This window comes from Acinonyx jubatus, chromosome X, assembly GCF_027475565.1.
Source record: "Acinonyx jubatus isolate Ajub_Pintada_27869175 chromosome X, VMU_Ajub_asm_v1.0, whole genome shotgun sequence".
Taxonomy (NCBI): Eukaryota; Metazoa; Chordata; class Mammalia; order Carnivora; family Felidae; genus Acinonyx; species Acinonyx jubatus.
The window spans coordinates 29628567-29655288 of NC_069389.1; the positions used below are offsets into that span (position 1 = coordinate 29628567).

At 36.9% G+C, this 26722-nt stretch overlaps 1 long non-coding RNA gene across 1 annotated transcript in view; it reads left to right on the forward strand.

Moving 5' to 3' along the window:
* The window catches only part of LOC128311580 (uncharacterized), a 28894-nt gene extending 2407 nt beyond the window's left edge, over positions 1-26487 (forward strand). The window contains exons 2-4 of the long non-coding RNA XR_008290070.1: positions 12328-12359; positions 13466-13523; positions 25566-26487. This is a non-coding gene — a long non-coding RNA (uncharacterized LOC128311580). The remainder of the gene's footprint in view (positions 1-12327; positions 12360-13465; positions 13524-25565) is intronic.
* The last annotated feature ends 235 nt before the right edge of the window (positions 26488-26722 follow it).

Consider the following 26722-nt stretch of genomic DNA (forward strand, 5'->3'; position numbering starts at 1 on the left):
TTGTGAAGTAAACCTTACTTGCTTTTCTGGTGCTCTGTTCTTTGATTGCGTGTTGACTAAAACCTTTTTTCATTCGGCTTTGCACTGTGCCAAGTTGGATCTAAATCCCTCCCAGGTCATTAACCTGTTCCTGTGCTCCGCAATACCCACCCCAGGGCCTGACATAGGAAAAGTGGCATATCCTTAGGCAATCAATCTACATATATTTATTGAACACGTACTGTTCGAACTGAGGATTCAAGCCAATAAGACCTAGCCCCTGTTCTTAATGAGATTCACTCATTCGTTTGTTTGTTTTTCTATATGTGAGGAATAAACACCCCTACAAATTGACTTTCCAGTTCTGTAATTGACTAGTTCAGCTTGTGCTTGTGCTTGTGTGTGTTTATTGTATCTCTTTGACTACTTTCCATTTTTCCTATAAAAGAAGCAATTTATTGAATAGACCATTGGGGATGGGGATGTTCCCAGATCTTTCACCATCTGGAAAATTTGGTAGAAACCCAAAACAGTGGTTTACATCTAAACTAAAGAATGAAAGAAATGTCTTCTCTCTTTTACTGAAACACTGTCCTTGGCACTGAGGGATTTCATACTTATCTGTTGCTAACAATTTCTTTCCACATCTTTGTTGTAACCACATCTTTCCATAGAGCTGACTACATTTTGACCAAAGCAACATTTTGAATGTAAGAAACAATCGAGTTAGCGTCAAATGATTTGAGAATAAGAATCAACGCAATGTAAAATAAAAACCCATGTTTTTTTTTACATCAGGAAATTAGAAAACTGGCAACTTTCCCTTACCTCTCATTTATGATATATAGTGCTCTTACAAAAGAATGCCTAGACCCCTCTGAGGTTCCTAACCTCTAACACCCAATAAGCTCCTCAGTCTCCCAACCTCCCAAGCAGAAAGAAGCCTACATGCTTTTCTATGAAAATTGATGGAACACTGAAAAATTAAAAACCAGAATAATTAGTAGGGATGACCAGTATTGTGATATTTTTCTTTTAGCTGGATTTATGTTCATAGGTTTATAATGTACATTTGAAAATAATACTTAAGAAAATCTCTTGACCATGCCTCAGAGTTATAAAGAAATCTTTTTTCTCCAAGTTCTATCACCTGCCCTTTAATAACTTTTGTTTCCAGCCAACCAATATTTTTCTTTATCTTTGTTTCCTCTAATTAGAGCTCCCTTCCTTCTCCACCTCTACCCTAGCTGCTCCACCTCTGCCCACCCCCAACACACACTCCTGTTGCTTCATTTTTCTGGCTTGTGCTCAATTGCTTACTGAATGAATCTCTTTCTTTGTACTACCTACAAAATTGTCTCTGTACTCCAAAATTAGAAAAATAAGACATTTTTAACCACAAAAACCCAAATTCTCCTAAAATACTCCATTCCTCTGTTAATCATTTTTACAATTTGCACAACATAATACAGATCTACCATCCTTAATTCTTACTTTTGAAATATGAAAAGCTTTCAGAGGCACCTGGCTGGCTCAGGCAGTTAACTGGCATGATCTTGCAGTTTGTGAGTTCCAGCCCCACGTCGGGCTCTGTGCTGACAGCTCAGAGCCTGGAGCCTGCTTCAGATTGTGTCTCCCTCTCTCTCTGACCCTCCCCTGCTCACACTGACTCTCTCTCTCTCTGAGGAATAAATAAACATTAAAAAAATAAATAAAATAAAATATGAAAAGCTCTCAAGACAAAGTATTTTCTTGTTGTTCTCGTAAGTTTGTAGCATACTCATTTGGTGTAAAAAAACAGTTCCAGACTAATGTGAGGCTATTCATGGTTTTGGTTTATCCACATCTAGCATGAATAAATATGCAGCCATAGACCCTGTTGGGTATTGTGTAAATTTACAATATATGTATCATACCATACTTTAAAGATCTGAAAAAGTCTGAATTCCTCAACACAGCTAGCCCCAAAAGTTTTATATAAAGGATGGTGGACTTACATTTACCCTAAAGATGGAAAAACTAGTGTGGAGGATTCCAACAATTAGTAAACACTGAATGAAAACTAAAAAAAAAAAAAAAATAGGTAGGGGTGCCTGGGTGGCTCAGTTGATTAAGGTCTGAATCTTGATATTGGCTCAGGTCATGATCTCACGGTTCATGGGTTTGTGACCCACATGGGGCTCCATGCTGACAATTGACAGCACACAGCCTGCTTGGAGTTCTCTTTCCTCTCTTTCTGCTCCTCTCCTGCATTCTCTCTCTCTCTCTCTTTCTCTCTCTCTCTCTCTCCTTCAAAATAAATAAACTTTAAAAAATTTTAAACTTATAAAAAATAGTTAATTAACTGGAAGTGGGCTGGGAAGTGTGTATGGGGGGCAGAAAGGGAGGTAGAAATGAAGATTGAAATAGACTTCTATCTGAGAAATGATGTGGGTCAACCTTGAACTGTGAAGAAAGAGTTCCTAGCTTAAAAGAATGGACTTGGAATCTCTTAGAAGCAATGCCTTTGTTGGCCTTGTACTAGATAGTGCCACATAAAGGCCAGAGACCTCCTCTTTTAGGACACCATGTCACTGTGGTCCCCCTCTCCCTAGATCTCAGGCAGGGCAAAGGCTAGAGGCTCTAACTCCATCCCATGGTATAGGAGCTCCATGAAAATTGGTGCCACAGAACTCTGATATGTGACTCTGTGTGAGTTGTATAGCCAAAGAAACACAGGGAGGAGTCATTCTCTATACCCCGAAGTAAAAGAAAAGATAAGCCCCATGCTTGAATCAGGCCAGAAAAATGGGGCAGCAGTGTGAAGGGTAAAGTCTGATGGAAGAGATTGGGAAGTTCATCAGAAAAGTAGAAAAGAGTCATGGTGGGAGTAGAGTAGAGAGTATGGAAGAGATGGAGAAGAAGAGCACATTCTAGACTTTGAACATATATTAGACTTTGAACATGAGTAAATGTCATGTCTGCTCACAGTCTGTCAGCAAAGGTACCATCTCTGCATTTGCTTAGCATGTGAAATGTACCGCTATTGATGTACAGCTACTAATGTTCTTTCAGCCCTGGGATGGCATCCAGATGCATACCGGTTAGACCTGTCTGCTCTAAGGCACAGGAAGAGATAGAAAGCAGGGGAAAAGGGGTGCCTGGGTGGCTCAGTTAAACATCCAGACTTCAGTTCAGGTCATGACCTCATGGTTTGTGGGTTTGAGCCTAGTAGGGCTCTGCCCTGACAGTGCGGAACTTGCTTGGGATTCTCTCTCTCTCTCTCTCTCTCGCTCTCTCAAAATAAATAAATAAACTTAAAAAAAAGAAAAGGGAAAATTATGAAGCAATTATTAAAAGATTAGAAATATGCACCAACTGTTTTTCCAATGTCACACATAATAATGTTGGCAAAATATTCTAAAAATCAGAAACAAAGGATACTAGTGGGTTATTCTATTTACTATAGTTCCATTCTCGACTTCCATGCTAGAAGGGTTCTGATGTGAGTGAAACCATGATATAATGACGCCTGCCTGCTATTTATGATAATTAATAAGGTAAAAGAGAGTTCCAGGTTATGGCATATTCAGTATTGCGTTATTGAGATTTCTTGTTGCATTGTGGCAATGTTCTTGGTTTAGAGTTATCACAAAAAACTGTGACTAATAATTGCTCTTTCTGCTTTTATGAAAAAAGGAACATTGATGAAAATAAAGAATTCCACATCCAAACAAACTAAATTCTATCATTTGCTAATGTCTTTTCTGATTTAAAAATGTATGATATTGTTGAATCAGTTAGATTTAAGTCAATAATAGAATATTCACCATTCACATTATGTGTTGACGTTTTGATTTCAAGTTAATCGTTGTTTCGTAATAGTACCTATGACCATAATAATTTACTCACCCCCAAATAAAGGAAATAAATCTTGGAAGTAAAAACACAACAGGCAACTGGAATTGAAGGATGATTAGCTTTAAAATAAATGTTTGTTGTAATGAGAGAAGCATGAGTCAGATGCCCAGGAGGTAGGAATACGTGGAAAGTTACAATGTTCCCAGTGGGACTAATTCTAAATGCCTTTTCCATCTTTTTCAAGAGTCTATTTCCTTAATAGTAATCACTTATAGGCACAAAACTTCCTCCACATTTATATTTTATTTGTATTCACTTATAGCTTTGTGGTTAAATGAACAGGTATAAGCATTTCAAGCCCCTCATGACTGCATTTTTATATTTTTTGTTTCTTCCATTGTTTCTACAAGTTGAAGCTTTTGCTTTCCCTGAAGCAAGTACATGCCTACCAACATATTCTCGTCCTGGTGGAATTTCACTTGTCCTTGGCCACCACCAGCATGATACATCATTTCTACATCTCTCCTGGTGTGCCACATGCTTGAGGACTAAATTGAAAACGGAACCCTGGAAACCTCAGAAGTAGGGAATACTGTGGTAGGATGATCAAGTTTAGCTTGTGCTTGGCTTAAGCTTTAGGTGTTAGCTTAAACACAAGCCAAGCGAAGTTAGAGTAGAGAAGAAATCATTATCATCAGGAATCACCCTGGGAAATTGCTCACCCTTTCCGTTGCTCTCTTTGGAGCTTGTTAGCTAAGCTTCCTCTGTGACTTTAGATTTTAGTCTAAAGCCATCTTGGCATATTTCTTGGTGAGTTTTCATGGACACCTTTTACCCTTGGACATTTGAATGAAGACACTTGAGACTAGATGGAAAAATTCTAAGAAATGCCTACTTAGGAACCCCCCATCTTCCCAAATTGCACTGCAACAGTGTCAGTTTTTCATCTCAAATGATGATTTGCACTGTTGTATGATTTCTCATGTGTTTATTTTTTATAGTATAAACAATATCAAAATTGTTATTGCTGGGAGCCCTTCCAAAGTGTTCTCCTGATAGAGACTACATATACACTGTAAGAAAGTTCTTTTTCATTAGAAAGTGTGGATCCCTCCTCCTCTCTGTGGCCTGAAGGACTCACATTCACAACTGGGGAAAAAAAATGGACCCCAGATTCATAAATCTCAAGTACAGTGTTGCTCAAAGTGAATTGAAGGTAAGTCTGAAATTAAAAAAAAAAAAGATTAGGTAGAAAGAGTACCTGGGGCAATTTATACTCATACTTCCAAGGAGAAGAATGCAGCTAAGCTATTTCTCTCTGGAATTTCCAAAAGGTGGTCTTAAATGTCAGCAATACGAGGGGATTGAGGCTGGTGGAAAACAGATCCTCTTAGGAATTATATTTCACTGTAGCTCTCACCTCTAGATTTCACCTTTTAAAATGTGTCTCTGAAATGACTGAGTAGTACTGCATGATTCGTCAGCAGTCTGTCAAAATTCAAAATGTCAGCTCATTCAGGTTCAAACAAATATGGGTGGAAATATCAGAACAATATGAAGATCATTGCTTTTTGTCATTCTGTGCTTCATTTTTTTTCAACTTTTCCTTAGCCTACCTGTTTCACTCCCGCCCCCCACATACACACACATACACTCCTTTTAAACTTTTTAGTCTTTAGTAAACAAGAATGGGAATTGCTTTTGATTTACCCAGGCCAAGGTTAAGATACTCAGTCGGGAACCTAGTGACTCTATGGATTTGGGCATGCCATTTACTTCAACTACCTCTTTTATAAAATGGGGTGATACCTACATCATTGAGTTGTAATAATTAATGAGGTAATTCATATAACATACAATGTCTGCCATATGGTAAGCACTAATCATAATTATTATATTATTATAATCCAGATGTCAGCTAGGGTCTTCTGGTCCCTGGGAGATTTAGATAAACTTTGTTTGACTCTCCATTTTATGATCTTTTAGAGCCCCAAATCCTTTCCTAATTCCTTGCTTCTGTTCTCTGTATCTAGTTCTGCATCTAGTCGAAAGCACGATTCTACCCCTAACCAAGCTCAGTGCAAGTGTCAACTTATTAACCAATTTCCAGGAAAAAGACAACAAATAGTACCACTGTATATAGTTTTGAGTTATTAAACTGGGGACTCCCTGAGAAGTCACAAGTAAGTGGTGCTCCACTATAAAGAGTAAAGCCTTCCACGTCTCGCTTGCCTCATCAGCTCCGCATCTGTCCCACATCTCTGTTGGTCCCGTCCCTTACTCTTCTCCCTATCTGCTCATTCACTATAGTCCATCCCTAGTGCCTTCCATCCTTGCTATTCCAAGTGTGAGCCAAGGACGCCAGCAGTACTGGAATCACCGGGGAGTTCACTAGAAACACACAGCTCAGGCCTCTCCCCAGACCTAAATCAGAATCTGTACTTTAACGGCATCTGTAGTGATTGTGTACAAATTAAAGTTCGAGAAACATCTTATCTATATCATCTCAGTCCTCTTAGGGCTCAACTTCTATTACAAGTAGTGGTACCAAAGCAGCTGGTAAGCAAATAAAAATGCACCGCTTTATGCCCTACCCTCCAACACGTTGCTGCCCAGGAGATGGTGTTTCTTTCATGGGCACTTCTCAGCAGGCTCTAATTGTCACTGACTTTTGTGCCACTGGTAATGATTAGTCAGTGTTGTCAACATTAACTGGCATCAGTGTATTCTAGACTCACTGGTTCTAAACCATGTTGTCTCACTTCTGAAAGCTGTAATTCTCAGTTCAGTCCCAAGATTCTTATCATGTGATAATTGACTGATGAAGATAAATGTTGACCCCTCTTCAAGTACACCTTAAAAAACAAGTTCAAAGATTGAGGAACACTGAGAGTGACCCCTGGCTTCTTGTGAATTCACTCTAAGATATTTATGCAGCTGCACAATATGTAAATAAACTCCTAGGAATCTAGAAGTAAAAGGCAAAAGTTCAATTATCCAAGTCATCTGAAAGTACATCAACGAACAAAGTACAAAAGGGCAGCTAATCCCCACTGATAAAGACCATCGAATACAGATAGTCACAGGTCTGGAAATGATATCTGTAGGTTAAAGTAAGAGGATGAAGTGGCATTGTTGTGGTTTTAAACTCTGGCCACTTTGACATTTGCTCTCCAACTCCTTTTAAATTCCTTTTCTTTAGCCAACCCAGTTATTAGATTTTATATAGCCTTCTTAATTGACAAATCGACAAACAAGAAAATGGTGTGCCAGTGAACAGTGTTGAGCACAGAAACTGCCTGTAGAAGCAAAATTAAGCTAAAGATGGCATTTGAGGAACTTGACCCAGGGACATGATGTAGAGAGAGAGTGGATACAGGATTTTCAGTTTGGTTGAAAGAACTAATGTGGCAGGCAAGTAAAATTTACTTAAGAAATTATAGAAGCTCAGTTACATATGGATAGTTGGCAGTTCAAGAGAAAAACAAAACCCGAAAACAAATGAAATTTATTGATTACTAGAGTTGCCAATTAAGACTGAAGGACAGGCTGGTAACCCTCATAGGGACCCATGTTTCATAGCTGGCGTAGACTCAGGGTGATTGACACCACCATTCCATGTTTTGACACCACTGCCCGCCAGTGAACTAAGTGAAGCTGTGATTTCTGATAACCCTTTATTATTATTTCTGGACAAGGTATCACCAATTTTGGTAAAGCAGATTCCTAAGCACATTCAAAGAAGCACATGTTTCCAATATATTCCATTCTTCAATATCTATTGCAAGTTTTCTCAAAATGTTTTGAATCTTTTTACCAATTCGCTATCACTTTCATTTCAATCTCTGGACACATCTTTGGTCATACATTTTAATACTTTGTGTGCGCCCAGGAGGGAGAGTACATATTTTTTGTCTGTTGTACGTGCTTTGGTGTTTCGATTTTTTTAACATGTTTTTCATTGACTGAATTGATGTGTGCTGCTGTTGTTGTTCATACTTTTTCTAGAGTGCATTTCTCTCTCAGAGAAACAAGGTTCCTTTCAGGAGAAAAACCAAATCTGGTTTTCATTCTTTGCTCGAGTTTCTGAGGGCAGAATTAAGTAATATAAGAGAAAATAAATATATTAAAGTTGTGCTTTGGAGTCAGCAAAACTAAAATGGAAATTATTTTAAAAGATTTGGTTTTAATTATTGATAGACCTGCTTCAAAATACTTTCAGTTATTCCATGCTTCTTAATTTCTTTTCAATTAGCATATCCTTTTGTATTCATGGTGTTTTCCTAATGACTTTCAAATTTTACTTTCATTCTCTAAGTCCAATGAAAGAAAAAGAAAAAGAAAGAAATAAAAACAATCAAAAGATATTTCTTGGGGCGTCTGGGTGGCTCAGTCAGTTAACATTCCAACTTCAGCTCAGGTCATGAGCTCACAGTTCGTGGGTTCAAGCCCTGCATCGGGCTCTGTGCTGATGACTGAGAGCCTGGAGCCTGCTTCGGATTCTGTGTCTCCCTCTCTGTCTGCCCCTCCCCTGCTCATACTCTGTCTCTTTCTCTCTCAAAAATAAACATTAAAAAAAAAAAGACATTTCTAAAGTATGCTTGCATGACTTGCTTTTTCCCATTTTAAAAATCTTACTCCTCTTTATTCCTTTTTCTGCTGTTGTCATATTTAGTCTCTCACATGGTCCACTTTCTGACTTTTTTTTAGAATAAGCAAGCAGTGAATCACATTGTCTGAAAACATACACACACGCACACACAGCATGCACAGCCCATACTGTATTATTTGTATGACATCCAATCCTCGTTAATATCCTTGTCTCTCCCCAGGAAATATGTAGAACCATCTTTCCCTGAAGTATAGTCAAATTTCACTTGGATATGAGCAATTTCACCAAACTGAAAACTCTGCATATTTGGGGATAATGTTCCTACTGCTGTTTTATGAATGTGGGGCTGTTTTTGCCATTACCAAGCCAAAATCATGCTATCCAACAAGTCATCAAAACCAAATTTAGGACACAAGGTCTGACCAACTAACTGTTTTAAAGGAATGACTAAGCAAAACATTAAAAATCAGGGGTGTCCTGCAAAACCCAAACTTGGGATTGCTGAATCTGTAGTGCAAAACATTCATTCTGTCCTTGATCTCTGTTCTCGGTCAGACTTCATTGTTTAAGCCGAGCATTTGAGTGGTTTTCTCACCACTTCATTTTTCCTTCACTCTTCCAAATGGTTTTCCAACCATGCCCAAGCTTCTCATCCTATCAGCTAATGCTGTAGTGTTTAGTCTTGTAAGGTGCTTCTTGCGTTCCTATCATCCCTTCTGGGAGCTATCAGAAGTGTAAGATAGTAGATCACGTGCATAAATGATAATAATTATGGTGGCAATCATTAATAGTGCTTTAAACCAAAAGATATCAGAAGTTGAGAAATTAGTCTAGATTGAGTTCGAATTGAGTATACTCTGAATAATTTATTTGACAATGACTCCTTGAGAAGAAAAAGTATGGAAACGCATTATATAGGGGAAAAATGCGAAGCCTCTTTGGAAACAGCCAAGATATGTGGATACTGAAGAGTGAGGAGTTGGAAATGATTCCACCATGTATGGGTAACAGGTCTGTTTGAAAAAACCTGATTCAAAAGGCAATTTACAGAAAGTAGAATGGTGGTTGCCAGGGGCTAGGGGGAAGGGAGGAATAGGGAGTTATTGTTTAATGGGTTTGGAGTGTCAGTTTTACAAAATGAAAAGAGTTTTGGAGATCAATAGTAGTGACGGCAAGCACAATATTATGAATGCATTTAATTCCACTGAACTGTACACTTAAAAATGGTATATGTATTTCACAATAAAAAATTGGAAGAAAAAAGCAACAATTTTTTTCTTCCTCCAAGGCCTCTTTAAACATTTTTAGTGCAGGGTAATCTTCCTCCACTCGTTGAGATCTCCTACAGAGCTCATGGGTGTCTGGTCACTCTCAGGTAAAAAGGAGTCCCTTGGTCACATTAGGTGGCAAATACGATCTTGGTTCAGCAGTTATAATGTCCAACCTCAATATCATAACCCAAACTCCAAACTTTAGTTAGCGCTAAAACCTCTTTGCAGCTCAGGCTTAATTCAGGTTAGATACGTAAGGCTACTCTTTTTTGTTTTTTCTCTAAGGAATGCTGCTTCTATTATAGGTCTATTTTTATGCCATTGATCAAGTTGAGGGGTTTAAGAGATAGGGAATGGGTCTTCCTTTATATTCTTTGTAAATTCAGGAATTGGAAGAGGGAGTCTCTGTCACCCGCACTCTGGCATCCCAATATCTGTTCTGTTTGGTACCTTATTTATATATGAGGCAAATTCCATTATAAGACCCTGTCACAATGTACTGTCATGTTTGGCCAGAAGGTTGGAAAAGAGAAAGGATACTGTGGCTATCATTCAGATGGCTGGTCCAGGACAGTCAGAGATTTAAATGTTGTGACACATGTGTACTAATGGCCCAGTGTGTAAGAGATCTAAGTCTCTCCAAATCAGATTTCATTGCACATCATTTTGTTAATATTACTATTAGCTAGGATTTATTGAGTGCCTACCAACTGCTAGCATTTTTGAGGTGTTTTGCACATGCTTTTTTACTTACTAAGTGAATACGACCACACAAAGAGATAGGTGCCAGCATGGCTTTTCAGGTGAGTTGACCGAATTGCACAAAGTTTGAGTCACCTACCTAAGGCCACACAATTAAGTAGTAAAGCTGATATTTCTATTTTATGTCATCTGAAATTGATAGAACATCAAGATTGCTTCATTATTCCCAACTAATGTTTTCATTTTGTTTTGTTTTTGTTTTTGTTTTTGTTTTTGTTTTTTACAAAGAGGCCTAAAGCTATGTTATGCCCAGGGAACAAGAATTGAAAAGCACTAATGATTGCCTTCTGTTTTATTCCCGCTAGTAGAATTCAGTTCAGAACTGACCCTCCCTTCGCCCCTTTCCTTCCCCTGGCATTACTAACTGCCTTTCTTTCCACCTTGAGACTTAGTCTTTCAGACTAAGCAGTACTTATAAAAAACACACGCCTAGCTCACTTTGTGTAAAGCATTATCTGAATACAAATACGAACCAAAAATTTGTGAGACTACTATATTAACCAAAGATGAATGAAAGCATCGTAAGTGAAAGATAATAAATGGAGGGAAACCTGTGTCTTCTAGTTCAGATATTTTTATAGTGTCATACTTTATATATCATTTAACATATCATGATCTCATGTAAGAAATCTGTTTCTGCTAAACCAACCAATCAAATTAACTAACACTCTCTACTATCTTTGTAAAGCAAGCCAACTGATGCCCAAGGCATACTCAAGACTCAGGGCAAGTGGGCTACTCTATTGTAGTCCTACTCACCATGGAGATGAAAGTTTACCAAGAACTATTTGTGCTTATTATGAGACCAGTTTATAGTGCTTGTGCATGTTGTGGTAATTGTTGAATTAACTGTAGAAGAAGCAATGATAAAAATGGAAAATAATGAGACAAAAATCTAGATGCAGTCCAAATCCAGAATGACTCTAAGTTCTAAGGTCCCTTCATACTTGAACAAAACAAAACAAAACAAAACAAAACAAAACAAAACAAAACAAAAAAACACCCAAACAACAAGATAGTTATTTATTCATGAAAGATATTAGGAGAGGTTCATCAGTGCATTCTTATTCAAAGGAAATATCTTGGGCCTATATCACAAAATTGGTAAGTAGGTGCTCAGTCTTTGAGGAGGTCCCATTTTACTTTGAAGAACAAGGACTGAGATTGTGAATGTGACATTAAGAACCACCACCACCCCAGACACGCACACACAGTGGTAAAGTTGGATCCCTAGACCAGAGTATCCCTGTGTCCCATTAAGGATCCAAACCACCAAGGGCTTCATTTCAGCAGTGGATGAGCCACCATCAGAGAACCAGAGTCCAGCTGTGACTCCACAGGGCAACAATACAATGATGGTAGAACCAGATTCTATGGTTCTCTCTATGGATAGATTTGGGGAGAATAATAGATTCTTTGGACCAAGTAAATTCTTTTTTTCTTGGTTAATGCTAGCTAAAGCCCTGAAAAGGGAGAAGCTGGACATACTGCTAAAAAGGACATGTGAAATTTTAAGCAATTTGAAAAATAAAAGAGGGATGACCTTGTTTACATCCCAACCTGTTGAAAAAGGTCATAAACATTAAGTTCCATCTTGGGAAATGTTGTTAGATTGAATATAAAATGATCTAGTTACCTTTCCAAGACAAGAAATAAATTGATTTACTATTCATTTATTTGCAAGTGTAAAAAACTACACATTTAGAGAAACTATGACTTGTATAAAAAGGCATTATAATATCTGTATTTAATTTAAGGTTATTTTCTCGCTTTTGATTCATCCAACAATTTCACTTACAGGTACATGTGCCGGAAAAATGCTTTCCAGTTTTTGATATTAACTTTACTGTTTTGATGTTGCAGTGGAACCAGTATCTGCACTCCGCTCCATCCAGGTTAGTTGCTTTTTGCATCACAGAAATCGTGTGAATTTGCCATTAAAAGAAGCAAGCCAAAGCTGGTAGATGGACCCTTTCGTCACTCATGAGAGAGCAGGGCAGATTTTGGCTTTGGACCAGAGCATTACTTGTTCCTGGGTAGTGCAGCAAGTACAGATAATGAAAGAATGTAAGAAGCTGTATCCTGAGGCGAAGCTACAAGAAACCACGTAAACAGATTTTCAACCCTACGGTGCCAGACCAAGAAGTAAAATTTAGGGATATGGCAGCCAGATGGAACCTGAGGGAATGACAGGACATGTACGAATTTGCAAACACTGAAAAAATTCTCTGAGAAGAAGCAATATCTCCCACACATCTTTACAAGACATCCAGGGTCTTACACTGTTTAACAGGGAGCATTCACAAGTTTTCACGTGGCCTGAAGCGCAGTGGGGAATTTATCAGCTAAAGACATATTTTTCAGTTTTCACTGGGTTTGTGTACACTTTTTCTAACTTGTTGAAAACACCACCGGACATGCACGAGGTGAGGATGGGTATTGTAGTGCCATGTAATTAGGTCCTTAGAGGAGGTTATGTCCTAATCACCATAAATATTGTAAATAAGTTCCTCTACTCTAGAGAAACAAGTCTAGGGAAGCATCTGACAGATTCTGCCTCTGAGCAAATTGTCAACCCTAATGCCATTTTTCTTCACAGTCATGTTTTTTTCACATCCAACTATTATTTTTATTATACTAACAAGCCAATAATGAGTACATTAGAATATGGCAGTATGTGTCAATAAGACACTGCAGACGATACCATGTACAGAATACTTTTAATCACTTCTTGTGACTTAGAATGTGCAGAGAGGAAGAGAAACATAACGTTAATTTATTTTAAGGGTAATTTTTGGAAATAGAACGATAAGTGGTAAAAAGATGTATTTGTATTTCAGGTCCTAATATAACAACAATTTTTAAGAAATGCCTCTGTAAATATTTGTATTTAGCCAAATACTATGAGAACTTTGAAATTTTTCATTCATTATCAGTTTTATATATAACTCTGTTTATTTTAATTTTTAACTGAAGTATAATTGACATAATGTTATATTAGTTTCAGGTGTACAACAGAGTGACTTGGCAATTATATACATTACTCATTGCTCACCACGGTAAGTGTAGCCACCATCTGTCCCTATACAACATTATTACAATATAATTGACTATATTCCCTATGCTGTACTTTTCATCTCTTTGCCTTATTTATTTTATAACTGTAAGTTTGTACCTATGATCAGATTTTTTATTATGTGTATATACAAAAGGGAGGCATATCAGTTTAACCACTAACATTTAAATGAGAGGTCATGTATCAATACCTAATTTAAAACAGATTATTAACACCTGAGAGTCCCCTGTATGTTCCTCCTTGGTCTCCCTTTCCTTTCTTCAATCTAGGTGTACTCACAGTCCAAAAATTTATATTATTTTTTCTTACTTTTATTTTATATTTTTACCACATAATGTAGTATTTAGGTTTATCTGTTTTAGTGTGATATGAATAAAATCTTACAGCATGGCTGAATTTCTTTTCTGAATTTCACAAATGCTGATGCGTGTGGTTGCTGGGTTTTTTTCCCATTGTTTCTGCTGTATAATATTCCAGTGCTTATTCATACAATGAAAGAATATTTGTTCATTCTCCTGTGGAAGCCCATAACAACTGATTCCATTTTTGCCTCTAAGAGCAATGCTGTTCAGAACATTCTGGTAAACATTGCTTAGTGCATATATGCAAGTATTATGCACTAATGAGTGAAATTGTGGGTTATCAAGTATGCTTTTGTTTACTTTTCTTGGATAATACCAAGCTGTTTTCCAGTTTGAATTTCCAGCAGCAGTACATGAATGTTGGAGGAGATCATCTGGGGACATGACCATAGGTTGACTTGTGATCTGGATTAGGGCAGAGACTCCTCATCTTCCCTTTCCCTGCTTTTGGAATGTATATTCTACCCACCATTCCCACACTACGAGCTGTTCTAAGGATGTAGCCTTGAGAGAGTAAGGTGTTGTTAAGAACTTCTGGATGGTATATATGACCAAACCCTGTTAAAGCCTATGTGTAAACTTTAAGATTCTCTCAGGCAGTTGTGAAGATCTACTTGTCTTGCAGCCGCCCAAGGCAAGTTTTATAAGTTCCCTTGCTTATTAAACCTGCTGCCTACCATTCTGGAGTGGCCTGCCTTTCTCTGGTCTCTCCTCACCCTTTGTGCACAAGGGGCAGTTTGTGAACCAACAAATGTAATTTCTATTGCTCCTCTTTATGAACTTTTGGGATTTCTGAAGAGCCTTAGGAGAAACATCTCAGAACTGTGTACCTGGAAGAAGAAGGAGGGAAACACTGATTAAAATGTGGGCTCTTTTATCCTGTGGGCTGAGATGGACTCATGGGGTATTAACTACACTGTATTTTTAGGTTTCACATGCATAAATACAAATAGGTTCATGCAGGTGACTCTTGCCAGTATGGTCCCAGGAGGGGAGAGGTGTGGGATGCAGCCCCAGGGGAAGAAGCTCCTGAAGGTAACTTTTTTTTTTAAGTATATTTATTTGTTTTGAGAGAGAGAGAGAGAGAGGATAGAGAGAGAGAATATGAGCAGGGGAGGGGCAGAGAGAGAGGGTGAGAGAGAATCTCAAGCAGTCTCCCAGAGTGCTGAGCTGGAGGCAGGGCCTGATCTCATGAGCCCTGAGATCATGACCTGAGCTGATCATGAGCCAGATGCTTAACCAATGAGCCACCTAGGCACCGTCCTGAAGGTAACTCTTGAACAAAGTTATTAAAGGCAGCATGGAAATGGTTGCTGTAGCAGGAAATGAAGTCAGAGTTTATATATGAGAGTGGCGCAAGAGGTTTTATAGTTTTTGTAGTTTTTTGGTTTTGTAGGTGTCCTTTATCAAGTTAATAGCTCCTTTTTTATTTTTGTCAGCTTTAACGAAGTAAAATAAAGTAAACTTCACCAATTTTAATTATGCAATTCAATGAGTTTTGACTAATGTATATAGTTGTATAATCTCTACTGTCATCATGATATACAACACTTCCATCATGCCGGTAAGTTCCCTCATGTTCATTTGCAGCCACTCCCCCCTCACCCCACCCCACTCCCATCCCACCATCTAGGTCTTGGCAACTGATGATCTGCCTTCCATAATTAATGATAGAGGTTAATAATTCCCTTTTATTTCTAGTTCTCTAAAAATTCTTATTAGGAAAAAATGTTGAATCGTATCAAATGTGTCTTATTGATGTATTTAATGATCATGTATCTTTCCCTCCTGTAGTCTCCAAATGTATGAATTTTATTGATACTTTTATTTATTTTACTTTATTTGTATTTATTAATTTTATTTATTGTTTAATATTATTTATTGTCAAGCTGGCTAACATACAGTGTATACAGTGTGCTCTTGGTTTTTGGGGTAGATTCCCGTGATTCATTGCTTACACACAACACCCAGTGCTCATCCCAATAAATGTTCTCCTCAGTGCCCATCACCCATTTTCCCCTCTCCCCCATCCCCCATCAACCCTTAGTTTGTTCTCTGTATTTAAGAGTCTCTTATGGTTTGCCTTCCTCCCTCCTGTTTGTAACTATTTTTTCCCCTTCCCTTCCCCCATGATCTTCTGTTAAGTTTCAAAATGATTCCTGGGATAATACCAATTTGGCAATGATGATTTTATTTTACAACAAGACTACATTGAAGTGGTTGGTAGTTTGTTTGTTAGTAGTGCATCTGTATTCATGAAATGTTTCTAAAACTTTCCAAACTATAGTCTTTGAAAGGAAATCATTATATAGTTCACAAATAAGGAGAGGAGACTTACGCCCTTTCTTCTTGAAGAAGTATTTACATAAATTATTTAGAATTCTTCTGCACGGGAGACTTGTTTCTTATCCCTTAATTATTTTTTTATTTAATCATTTCTTTATATCACTATGGACTCATGGATATTTATTATACTTCAGGTTACAATTCAATACTATGTGATTTATTTTGTTACTCAGATGTTGGCTCTTATGTTCCTTTGACATATGCAAATCATTGTGCTATTTTGTTTTGTTTTGTTTTTTCAAATTCTTCCTTTCGGTCACTGCAGGATGCTCCAAGTTCATTGTGTGTGTTTTCAGCCCCAGTCCTAGAATCAATCAGCCATTTCTCCAAGGAGTCCAGTCCTATAACTTTTTTTTTAATTTTTTTAACGTTTATTCATTTTTGAGAGACAGAGAGAGGTAGAGCATGAGCGGGGAACGGGCAGAGGGAGGGAAACACAGAATCTGAAGCAGGCGCCAGGCTCTGAGCTGTCAGCACAGAGTCCGACGCGGGGCTTGAATCCACCAACTGTGGATCATGGGCTTAACCAACTAAGCCACCCAGGCACCCCGCCCATTATATTTAGATATAATAATACTCTATATGTCCATTTCTTTTGGTGTTTGTCCTAGCTATTTATATATGCGTACTTTATTTAGTTTTTTTTCACATTTTCCAATGCTTTTTCTCCCTGAATTTCTTTCTGAAGAGTTCTTTTGCATACATCTTTAATTTACTTCTCTCTTCAGCTAATTTGCTATTTAGTCCACTCTCAAAATTCTAACTTTAATTATTATGGTTTTTATTTCTAAAAATTGTTTTGATTTCATTTCAGAAGTGCATTTTTATTTTTATTGTTTTTTTTAATTTTCTTGTTAGGGAAGATTGTATTCCCTTGCATTCAAGGTGAATATCAAGACAGGTATGTTTTCTTGTTGTCCCCTTGGTGTGCCAGCTTTATTTCTCATTACCATACATGGAAGGTCTATCCCTTCTGGACCCTAGCTTTAATCTGGGAGTTGTATTAGACTTGGGCAAGTCTTAGGCTCCTGCTCCTGTCCCTGTACCCTTCATAGCAGCAGAGAATGCTCTGCTCAAGGTCACCAAGAATTATACATGCCCTAAAGATATATATATATATATATATATATATACACACACACACATTTATATATATATGTATACATATACATATGTATACATATATATGTATATACACATGTATACATATACATATATATGTATATGTATATATTCACATGTATATATATATATATATATATATATATATATATACACACATTTATTTCTCTTTTACATTCTGGAATTTTTGTTTTCATTTTATTTTTTGTAATTTGTCCATTCTTTATTTCTTGCCAGATCAGTGGTAACATTTAAAAACAAATTTACATTTTATGTAACTTTTTATTATTTTCCTTAGAGGGGATGTCCAATGTCTCAAGTAACTGCATTCTGCTTGAAATAGAAACCACTGCACACACTCTCTCCCTCCCTTCATATGTATTATTTTCCTCTTTTTTGTGATTCATCTATGTAAATATGAAGTATATTGTTTCACTTTGACCCTTTCCAAAACCATTATGTCCTGTGAAGAAAGAGGTAACTGTGATAGTAAATTAATTTTGATAATTTGATCATTGTTGGTAAAAATTGGTGACAAACCATATTTTAGTATGTCACAGGGACATATCCAATTATATTATCACCCAAGCCTACTAGAAATCAGTAAAATATAAACCATAGTTACTAGTATAAAATGGGGACAACCATTTTCCAAATGGGTAGTCTGAAAGCTAGAGGTAAAAACCACTCAATTTAATCTCTATTTTAATGTTGTATTTCTTCACACCCTCTCCAGTAATACTAGAAACTTGTACAGGTGCTATGATATGACAGAGAGATGAATAAAACGCAATCTTTGAACTTCTTTCTGATTTATCCCTAGTCATTGATTTCCATTCTGACATCCATGGAATGTATACCTAAAAGCTTATGGGGATTTGATCATAAATAATCATAATCTTTTATAAAATACTGATAACATAAGCTCCTTCACAAGAGAAATGTATTTGCTCTTAAGAGCTTGGATCAAAAAAGCAAGACATCATCTCTATATTCAAGAAGCTCACTGGGTGGTATTTGAGCCTGACCTGCAAAAATATAAATTATGTTGGTACAATTAATAGAGTTTTATAAAAAGCATTATGAGATCACACAGGAAGACCTCCGATCCAGGGCTGAGGTGTTGAACCATAATGGACTTTGTAAAATGGAAGATTTGGTAGGGGAGAAACTGCTCATGCTCACCAATTATTTCATCTATATTTTACAACTTGCTGTGCAGTTAGGTTAGGTCATGTGATGAGTTCTGGCCAGTGAACAATGAGCAAAAGTGGCACAAGTCACTTAGCCAAGGCAGTTGAGAGTGGGAGTGCATCTTCCATTCTGTTGTGCCTGCTGACATGACTTAGGATACTACTGTGTGTTCTAGATGCTATGGCAACAATATGGAGAAGAGCTGACCAGTCTTCATTAGACTTCACAAAAATGAGAAAACACATCGTTTGTGTTTAGTTATGAGATGTTCTGGCTATAGCTTCAGGTAACATTAATTACCTAGATTAATATAGTAAACTCTTAGCTTGAGATCCACCCAAAACAGACCCCAAGGGTGGGATTTGAAAACAAGTAGTTTATTTGGGAGATGACACCAGTAAACACCAGTGAGGAAATAAGATGGTGAAGAGATGATGGTGAATAAAAAGATTATTTTCAAGCAGTTGCTGTGGGGAACTTGAGCTTAATTGTGCTGGCGAATTCTGAGGGACAGTGTAGAATACAGACTTCAGAGTTATTCCTAAGTGATTCCTGAGGGATGAGGGAGTGGCAGTTTTTATACACCAGCTCCTGTTGGTCATTGATGGGGTTTTTTTCCTGGGAAGTGTTGATTCTCCAGCACTTTTTGCCTGGCAGACAGGTGAGAAAATGGGTCTTTGTGGCTAGAGAATGCTACCCATCAAAGAAATGCAGATGGGCACAGCATGGTTTCACTTGTATAAAGGCACAATACAACATGACATATCCTGGGAACTATAAATAGTTGATGGCTATTGAAGTGTAATGTGAAAGACTGTATGAGTATAAGATGGGGCTGAAGAGATAATATGACATCTAGTTATGGGGGCTCTTGTTGGCCATATTAGGACCTTTTCTCTTTTGTCAGTGGCAGGAAGCTGTGGATGGGTAATAGGTGTAGGAGTGATGTGGTCAGATTTGTGCTCTAGAGGTTATTTGGAGGATGGAATTGAAGTGGACCAATTCAGTGATTGTTATAGCTCTCCAGTGATGAGACCACAGGATCCGAAATATGACAGTGATGATAGAAACAATACTGAAAAAAGCTAATATTTAGCAGGCAGTATATGCCACACACATTATTGGTTTTTTACATACTAAGTCATTTAATACAACAACCGTATCAATATGAAGTATTATTATACACATTTTAGGAAATCGTGGCCAAAAAAGTTTAAGAACATACTTTGCTGAATATCAGAGTTAAGAAGCAGATGAACTTGGACACAAATCCAGGATATGTTGTTCCAGAGTCTACACTCTTAACAAGTTCCACACCAGCTCTTGGTCAAAAAGAATGGATTCATTAACATTATTTGGTAAAATGAGCAAACCATGGTGATTTCTAAGGGAGAAGAAAGTGTGAAGGATAACTCCAACATTTTTACCATGGGTAAAAGGTAAGATGTACCTTTATAAGAAATATTTTTAAAACAAGAGAAAATTCTTTATTGCCTAAAATGCTACTAACAGGCATTTATTTTAATAATAGCACAAAAAAATGTCTGAAGTTTCGTTTATCCTTACAGTTATAATAGAAGAAATGAACCCTGAATTGCACTAATTTCTTCCAAGAAACTGGCAGACAAATTTGTGGTCAAAAAGCTAAAATATGAAATAGCTCAATAGGAACGAATATCATATTTTGTTTACTGGCAGTTTGGCATAGGGTCTTCTGGTGTAGGAATACTGGGCCCTTCCAGCAGGAGAGGCTTATTTTTGTCATGATGTGAAAAGCAAACCTATGCATGAATAAATAGTACCCTTATTTATGGTGGTCATTTTACATAGACTTACAGTTTTAAACATTTCTCTTAGAGACAAAGATGTGCCATGCTTTAAGTGTTCTTTCTCTAACGATGGCTGAAATTATATGGAGAATGAACTCAAATGTTCCTTTTGGTGGTACTGATGGCCAAATAATCACCATGAGTGTTGTTGTGGTTCTACTGTATACACTGAGGGTGATAGTCATTACCTCTTCATTTGAAAGTATATTTCCTAAGGGGCGCCTGGAGGTGGCTCAGTCTGTTAAGCATCAGACTTCGGCTCAGGTCATGATCTTGCGGTAGGTGAGATTTGAGCCCCGGGGTCAGGCTCTGTGCTGACAGCTAAGAGTCTGTAGTCTGCTTTGGATTCTGTGTCTCCCTCTCTCTCTGCCCCTCCCCTGCTTATACTCTGTCTCTCTCTTAAAAATAAACATAATTTTTTTTTTAAAGTGAAAGTACATTTCCTGAGATCAATGCTTTAAGAACATATTTCACAGACTATGTGAGTGCTATAGGTGAAACTTGTCTATTATTAGAAACTGTATTCTCTTTTAAGAGGATGGTTAGAATTGACAATATTCTTGTTGAACTGATCTAGGTGTAGTGATTTTTTTAATTGTGATTTAAAAACACATAACATGAAATTTACCATCTTAACCAGCTTTTGAGTAGAACTTAGTAGTAGTAAGTATATTCACATTGTTGTGAATCAGATCTCCAGAACTTTTTTGTCTTGCAAATCTGAAACTCTGTACCAGTTAAATAATAATTCCTCCTTATTGTCCCCCTTCCTTCAGTCCCTGGTAACCACCCCTTTACTTTTTGTTTCTATGAATTTGACTACTTTAGATACTTCATATAAGTGAAATCATGCATTATTTATGTTTTTGTAGCTGAATTGATTCACCTAGTGTTATGTCCTCAAAGTTATCCATGTTGTAGCAATGTGACAAGATTTTCTTCCTTTTTAAGACTGAATAATATTTCATTGTATGTGTATACTGCATTTTATTTATTTATTCATTTGTCCATGGACACTTAGGTTGCTCCCACCTCTCAGCTATTGTGAATAATGTTGCAATGAGCATGCAGGTGCAAATATCTTTTTGATACCCTGCTACCAATTTTCTGGATATGGGATTGCTGGATCGTAGGGTATTTCTATTTTTTTTTTTTTTGAGGAATCGCCATACTGTCTTTCATAGTAGCTGCACCATTTTAGGGTCCCACAACAATGCACAGGGGTTCCAATTTCTTCACTTCCTTGATAATAATTGTTATTTTCTATTTTTTTGATAGAAATGAGTGTGAGGTGATAGCTCATTGTGGTTTCAAATTGCATTTCTTTGATGATTAGTGATGTTCGACGACTCTTCATATGCTTGTTAGTCATTTATATATCATCTTAGGAGAAATGTCTGTTAAAGTCCTTTGTCCATTTATTAATTGGCTTATTTTTTTTTTTTTTTTTGTCAGGTAGTGGGAGTTTTTTAAGATATATATTCTGGGCATCAATCCCTTATCAGATATATGGTTTGTAATTATTTTCTCCCATTTTGGTAGGTTCCCTACTTACTGTTGAGTGTTTCTTTTGAGGTACAAACGTTTTTAAGTTTGATGTGGTCCTATATGTCTGTTTTTTTGCTTTTGTGGTTTGTGTTCTTGGTGCCGTATCCAAGAAATCGTTGCAAGTCTAACCTCATGAAGCTTTTCTCCTACATTTTCTCCTAGGAGTTTTATAGCTGTAAGTCTTACATCCAGTTCTTTAGTCCATTTTGATTCACTTTTTGTATATGGTGTAAGATAAAGATCAATTTTCCTTTTTTTTTTCTCTTGTGGATATCCAGTTTTGCCACCACCATTTGTTGAAGAGTGTCTTTTCCCCATTGTGTGGTCTTGGCACCCTTGCTGAAGATCAGATGATCATGTAGATTAGGGGTTATTTCTGGGATCCCTGTTCTATTCCACTGGTGTATTTGTCTGCCCTTTTTTTTTTTTTTTGCCAGTACCACACTTGTTTGTTTTTTTTTTATTACTATAGCTTTGTAATATGTTTTGAAATCAGGATGTGTGTTGCTTCTATTTTTTTTCTTCTTCCTTAATATTGTTTTGACTGTCTATGGTCCTTTGAGATTACATATGAATTTTAGGATTTTTTTTTATATCTGCAAAAAATTCTGTTGAGATTTTAATATTGTATTGAATCTATAAATCATTTTTGGATAATATGGACATCTTAACAATATTATAGCTTTCAGTCCATGAACGCAGGATATCTTTCCATTTATTTTTGTCTTCTTTAACTCCTTTTAGCAGTGTTTTATAGTTTTTAGTGTGCAAGCTTTTCATCTCCTTGGTTAAGTTTGTTCCCAAGTATTTTATTATTTTACATGCTATTGTAAATTGAATTGTTTTCTTAATTTCCTTTTCAAACTGCTCTCTGCTAGTGTATAGAAAAGCAACTCATTTGTTTGTGTTGATTTTGTATCCTGCAACCTTGCTGGATTCATTTATTAGTTCTAATAGTTGTTTTGCTAGAAACTTTACAGTTTTCATGGAATCGTACGGTTTTCATATCATCTGTGAAAAAGAGATATAATAGTTTTGAAATGCGTGTTGAGGACCTGACACCACAGCATTGGCTGTAAGATTTTATCTTGATCAATTGACAATGGATTTTTTTCTATTGTTCCTTCCAGCGAAAGAAGTACATTGAGCTTCAATTTCAATGAGTCAGAAGAACTTACATCAGACTGTATCCAAATAGATATGATGTGTCGTTTTTATGCACTGATTCTAATTACTGACATTTCTATTTACGGATGCTTTTGCATCAATAAATAGAAGTGAAGTTTAAGTTCTGTATCCCCCAAAGATTATTTTTTATAGCACTATACGTAGACAAGTGTGTAGTATGAAGAGAAATGTCATCACTGCCTCAGAAAGGTATCTTTTAAGGACTTTACAAATGAGATTAATAGTCAATCAAGAGCTATGTCATCTCATATTTGAAAGAAAAGCTTTGTCAATACCAATTCTTTCATCCCCACAATACTGTCACAGAAATGGCTATTGCCATTTCCTTTTACTAAGTTAATTTAAAATATTTATTAAATTTTAATTATTCATTTAAGATTATTTTATATTTCCTATTCTTTTTACTTATAAAACAATTAGAACCTTTCCCAGCTTGTGAATCTTTTTGAAACTTCCACCAATAGGAATTTGAGTCACTGGTTTCATGGAAGTCTTAGGAAACCATTATTATCTATCTGGAAAAGGATCTACTGACTACAGAAATAACTACATAAGTAACAATTTACAGATTGTGAGCCAACCATCCATTGAATTCCACAAACATCCAGCAAAGAAACACCTGGTTGAGACACACATCAGGGAAATAGGAAGCAGGTGCCACACTCTCGGGATTCATTTGGAGTAAAGCAATCTCTGGTTCCATCGAGGCAGAAAGAGGGTGTTCATTCTTGTAGCCATTATTGTTCTGTCCCCTAAACATGCATAGTTCCATTTATAATTTATTTATAAATGGATTAAAAATATCTCCACATTTCTGAACTGACACATTTTGAATACCTATCAGCCTTTCAAATTTGCTAAAATTGTTGCCTATTTACTTACTGGCTCACTGATTGCTTGCGAAACTTTACTTTTTTTCAGTCATTTAAGCTAGTTTAGTTTGGAAACTCATAACAAAAATTAGGGAATATTCACTGAATTATAGGATTTGAATTAAAAATGACGATTTCAAGCTATGACTCTTCCACTAATTACCTGTAAAATGTTTTGTTAGAGAGTTAACCTCACAGTTTTGTTTCTTACCTGCAAAGTAGGGTTGCTCTGATTACTAAGTGCACGTGATCCAAGGTATAATTGCTGGATATATGTTAGCTGCTATTTTATGCTAAAATACCTGAGAAATGCCAAGTTATAATAACTGAATTTGAAGGGTTCCTTACTGATCACCTATCCCAATTCTACATGTATCTGGTGAGGAAATTGAGTGAGTTGTTGGTGATTACAAAATTAGTGGCAGAATGGAGGTTTGGATCTAGATTTCTTAATTGATGCTCTAATTTCCATGAAGATTTCTTAATTTTAGTTCTTAAAAAGAATCTTTCTTAGTGAAAAAAGGAAAAGAAACAGTTAAAAGCAGTTTCTGACTACTCATGGCAATTTCTAGTCATAATAGCACTTTTGTGAATAAATAATCCAATAGATAAATATTATAGTAACTCTGGATGTTAGATTTAGAGCAAGTGGCCAGATAGTTCATTTCAATGTAAATATATTTTTCTTGTCTATTTCAAGACTTTTCAAAGTCTAAAAGAAATCACTTTCTTCTCTGATTTAGGAGGAGAAAACTCAAAACAGCAAAAGTGCAACTGTTGAGGGTGGGAAGGGCCGGGTTGCAATAAGGCTGAAATCACCACCTCACAAAATTTTATCTTGTAACCAAGAGGAAATTATTAAGATCCATCCTAAGTTTTGTATGGAGAAAGTAAACTCAAACAGAATGAAGAGAGAATTTCAAATTATTTTGAAAAGTAATGCTTTGTGCATTGCTATAGCAAGTATACACTTGCTATGTTGATTAAAAATTCAATCTTAGCTAGTTGTCATTCACAACAGTGAGCATATTACACATGCTGAGTTCATTTACCTTTAGCGTTACGCTATGAGGGATGTGCCATCCCACTTTTGGTTGAGGAAATGGGAGCTCAAAGTAGTTGTTTATTTAAATTACAGAAGCAAAGTATTATTCTGGTTTCCTTTAAAAAATATATAGGGTTATAATTCCACGAGGTCACATGCCTCATTTAGGCCACAGGACCGTCCAGCAGAAGTGTTATGCTCACTCCCACTGGCTGAGCCATGGATTAGTGCAAAACTAGGGTTGATGTACAGCCAGTAAGAACCGATTCAGCTGAAATGATTGTTAACATTTGGCAATACTTCTGCACCACTCGGTGAATGCTGCTGCCACGAACTTCCATGTGCACCTGCTTTGTAGCCGTCTGCCCGACACCTCCTTACATGAGAAGTTTTAGATTTCCCTACAGTCCAGTAGGCAGGAAGTATCGCTGGAACAGCATAAGGTTACTGCAGACTGCCCAGGGCTTTGCCCAGCAGCAAAGTGAGGGACACTGAACTAACTGCCTCCTGCTTTCTCAGTCCCTTGGCCCAAACCCTCCTGGAAGCCAGAGAACGAGGGAGTCTGGGATATGCAGTCTGTAGAGGCCAGCCTCCTGGGAACACAGGAGCAAGTAGAATACAGGTGAGAATGGACCTGGTGGGACTAATGGAATATAAGCAGCACGGTCGGGGAATGGGAGGTCATTACAGAAATCAAAATGAGCTCTAAAGCAGTAAATAAATCTGCAGTTTTGGCACAGCTGAGTTTATGGCCCTATGTTCATGGGTGATATAGGAACCCTAAATTAAGAGAAAGAAAGCAGAGGATTGGGTTTCAGCTCATTCAAGGGCTAGTAGGTTTATGCTGCAGTTGTTTTGTCTTCTGATCTAGAGGATTCTGAAATAACCCCTCTAGAATCTATGTGGATGCAGGGCCCTTAATTTGCCTATCATTCTCCAGCTGTTGGAAAACATCAGCTCTTACCTCAAATTTACTAATAGTCTCATTGTTGAAGTGGGGATATCTGATGAAGAGTTTGACTTATGATAATAATCCTTGGAGTTAGATTGTGGGACTGCTGGCTTTCCAGAACCCTGGAAGGCTAAGGCATGGATATTTTTTTTAGGAAGACCTTACTTTCTCCTGATGAATAAGTAATATGAATATGCTCTTACTCAGTTTTGTTCAAGAGACAAAACATCTAGTATTTATAGACATCTGTTAAATAGAAACATATAGATTCTTAGGTTAAGTCTTCTAGGAGGATGATGTAAGCGTGATTATAAAAGAGCAATAATATAAAAGCCTGAGTAAAAAGGGGCAGGAATTTGAATGTTTTGCAATTCTGATAGAAATTTACTTGTATGAGAGTTATTACAGGAAGCTGTGTGTGATGGAGGAACCCAGACTCTAATGAAAAGCCATGTAAATGTGTAATTTACACAGCCTAAATGAACTCTGTTATCACTGTACTTCCATTAAATTCTATATAGTTGGTTAATGAATTGGGAAATTACGTTATTTCCATGTATGAGTTTTCTGGGCTGCTATAACAAAATCCCACAGACTGGGTGGCTGAAACAACAGAAATATATTTTTTTCACAGTTCTGGAGCGTAGAACGATTTAAGGTGTAGATACATCTGGTTTCTTCTGAGACGTCTCTCCTTTGTTTGCAGATGACCGTCTTCTTGCTG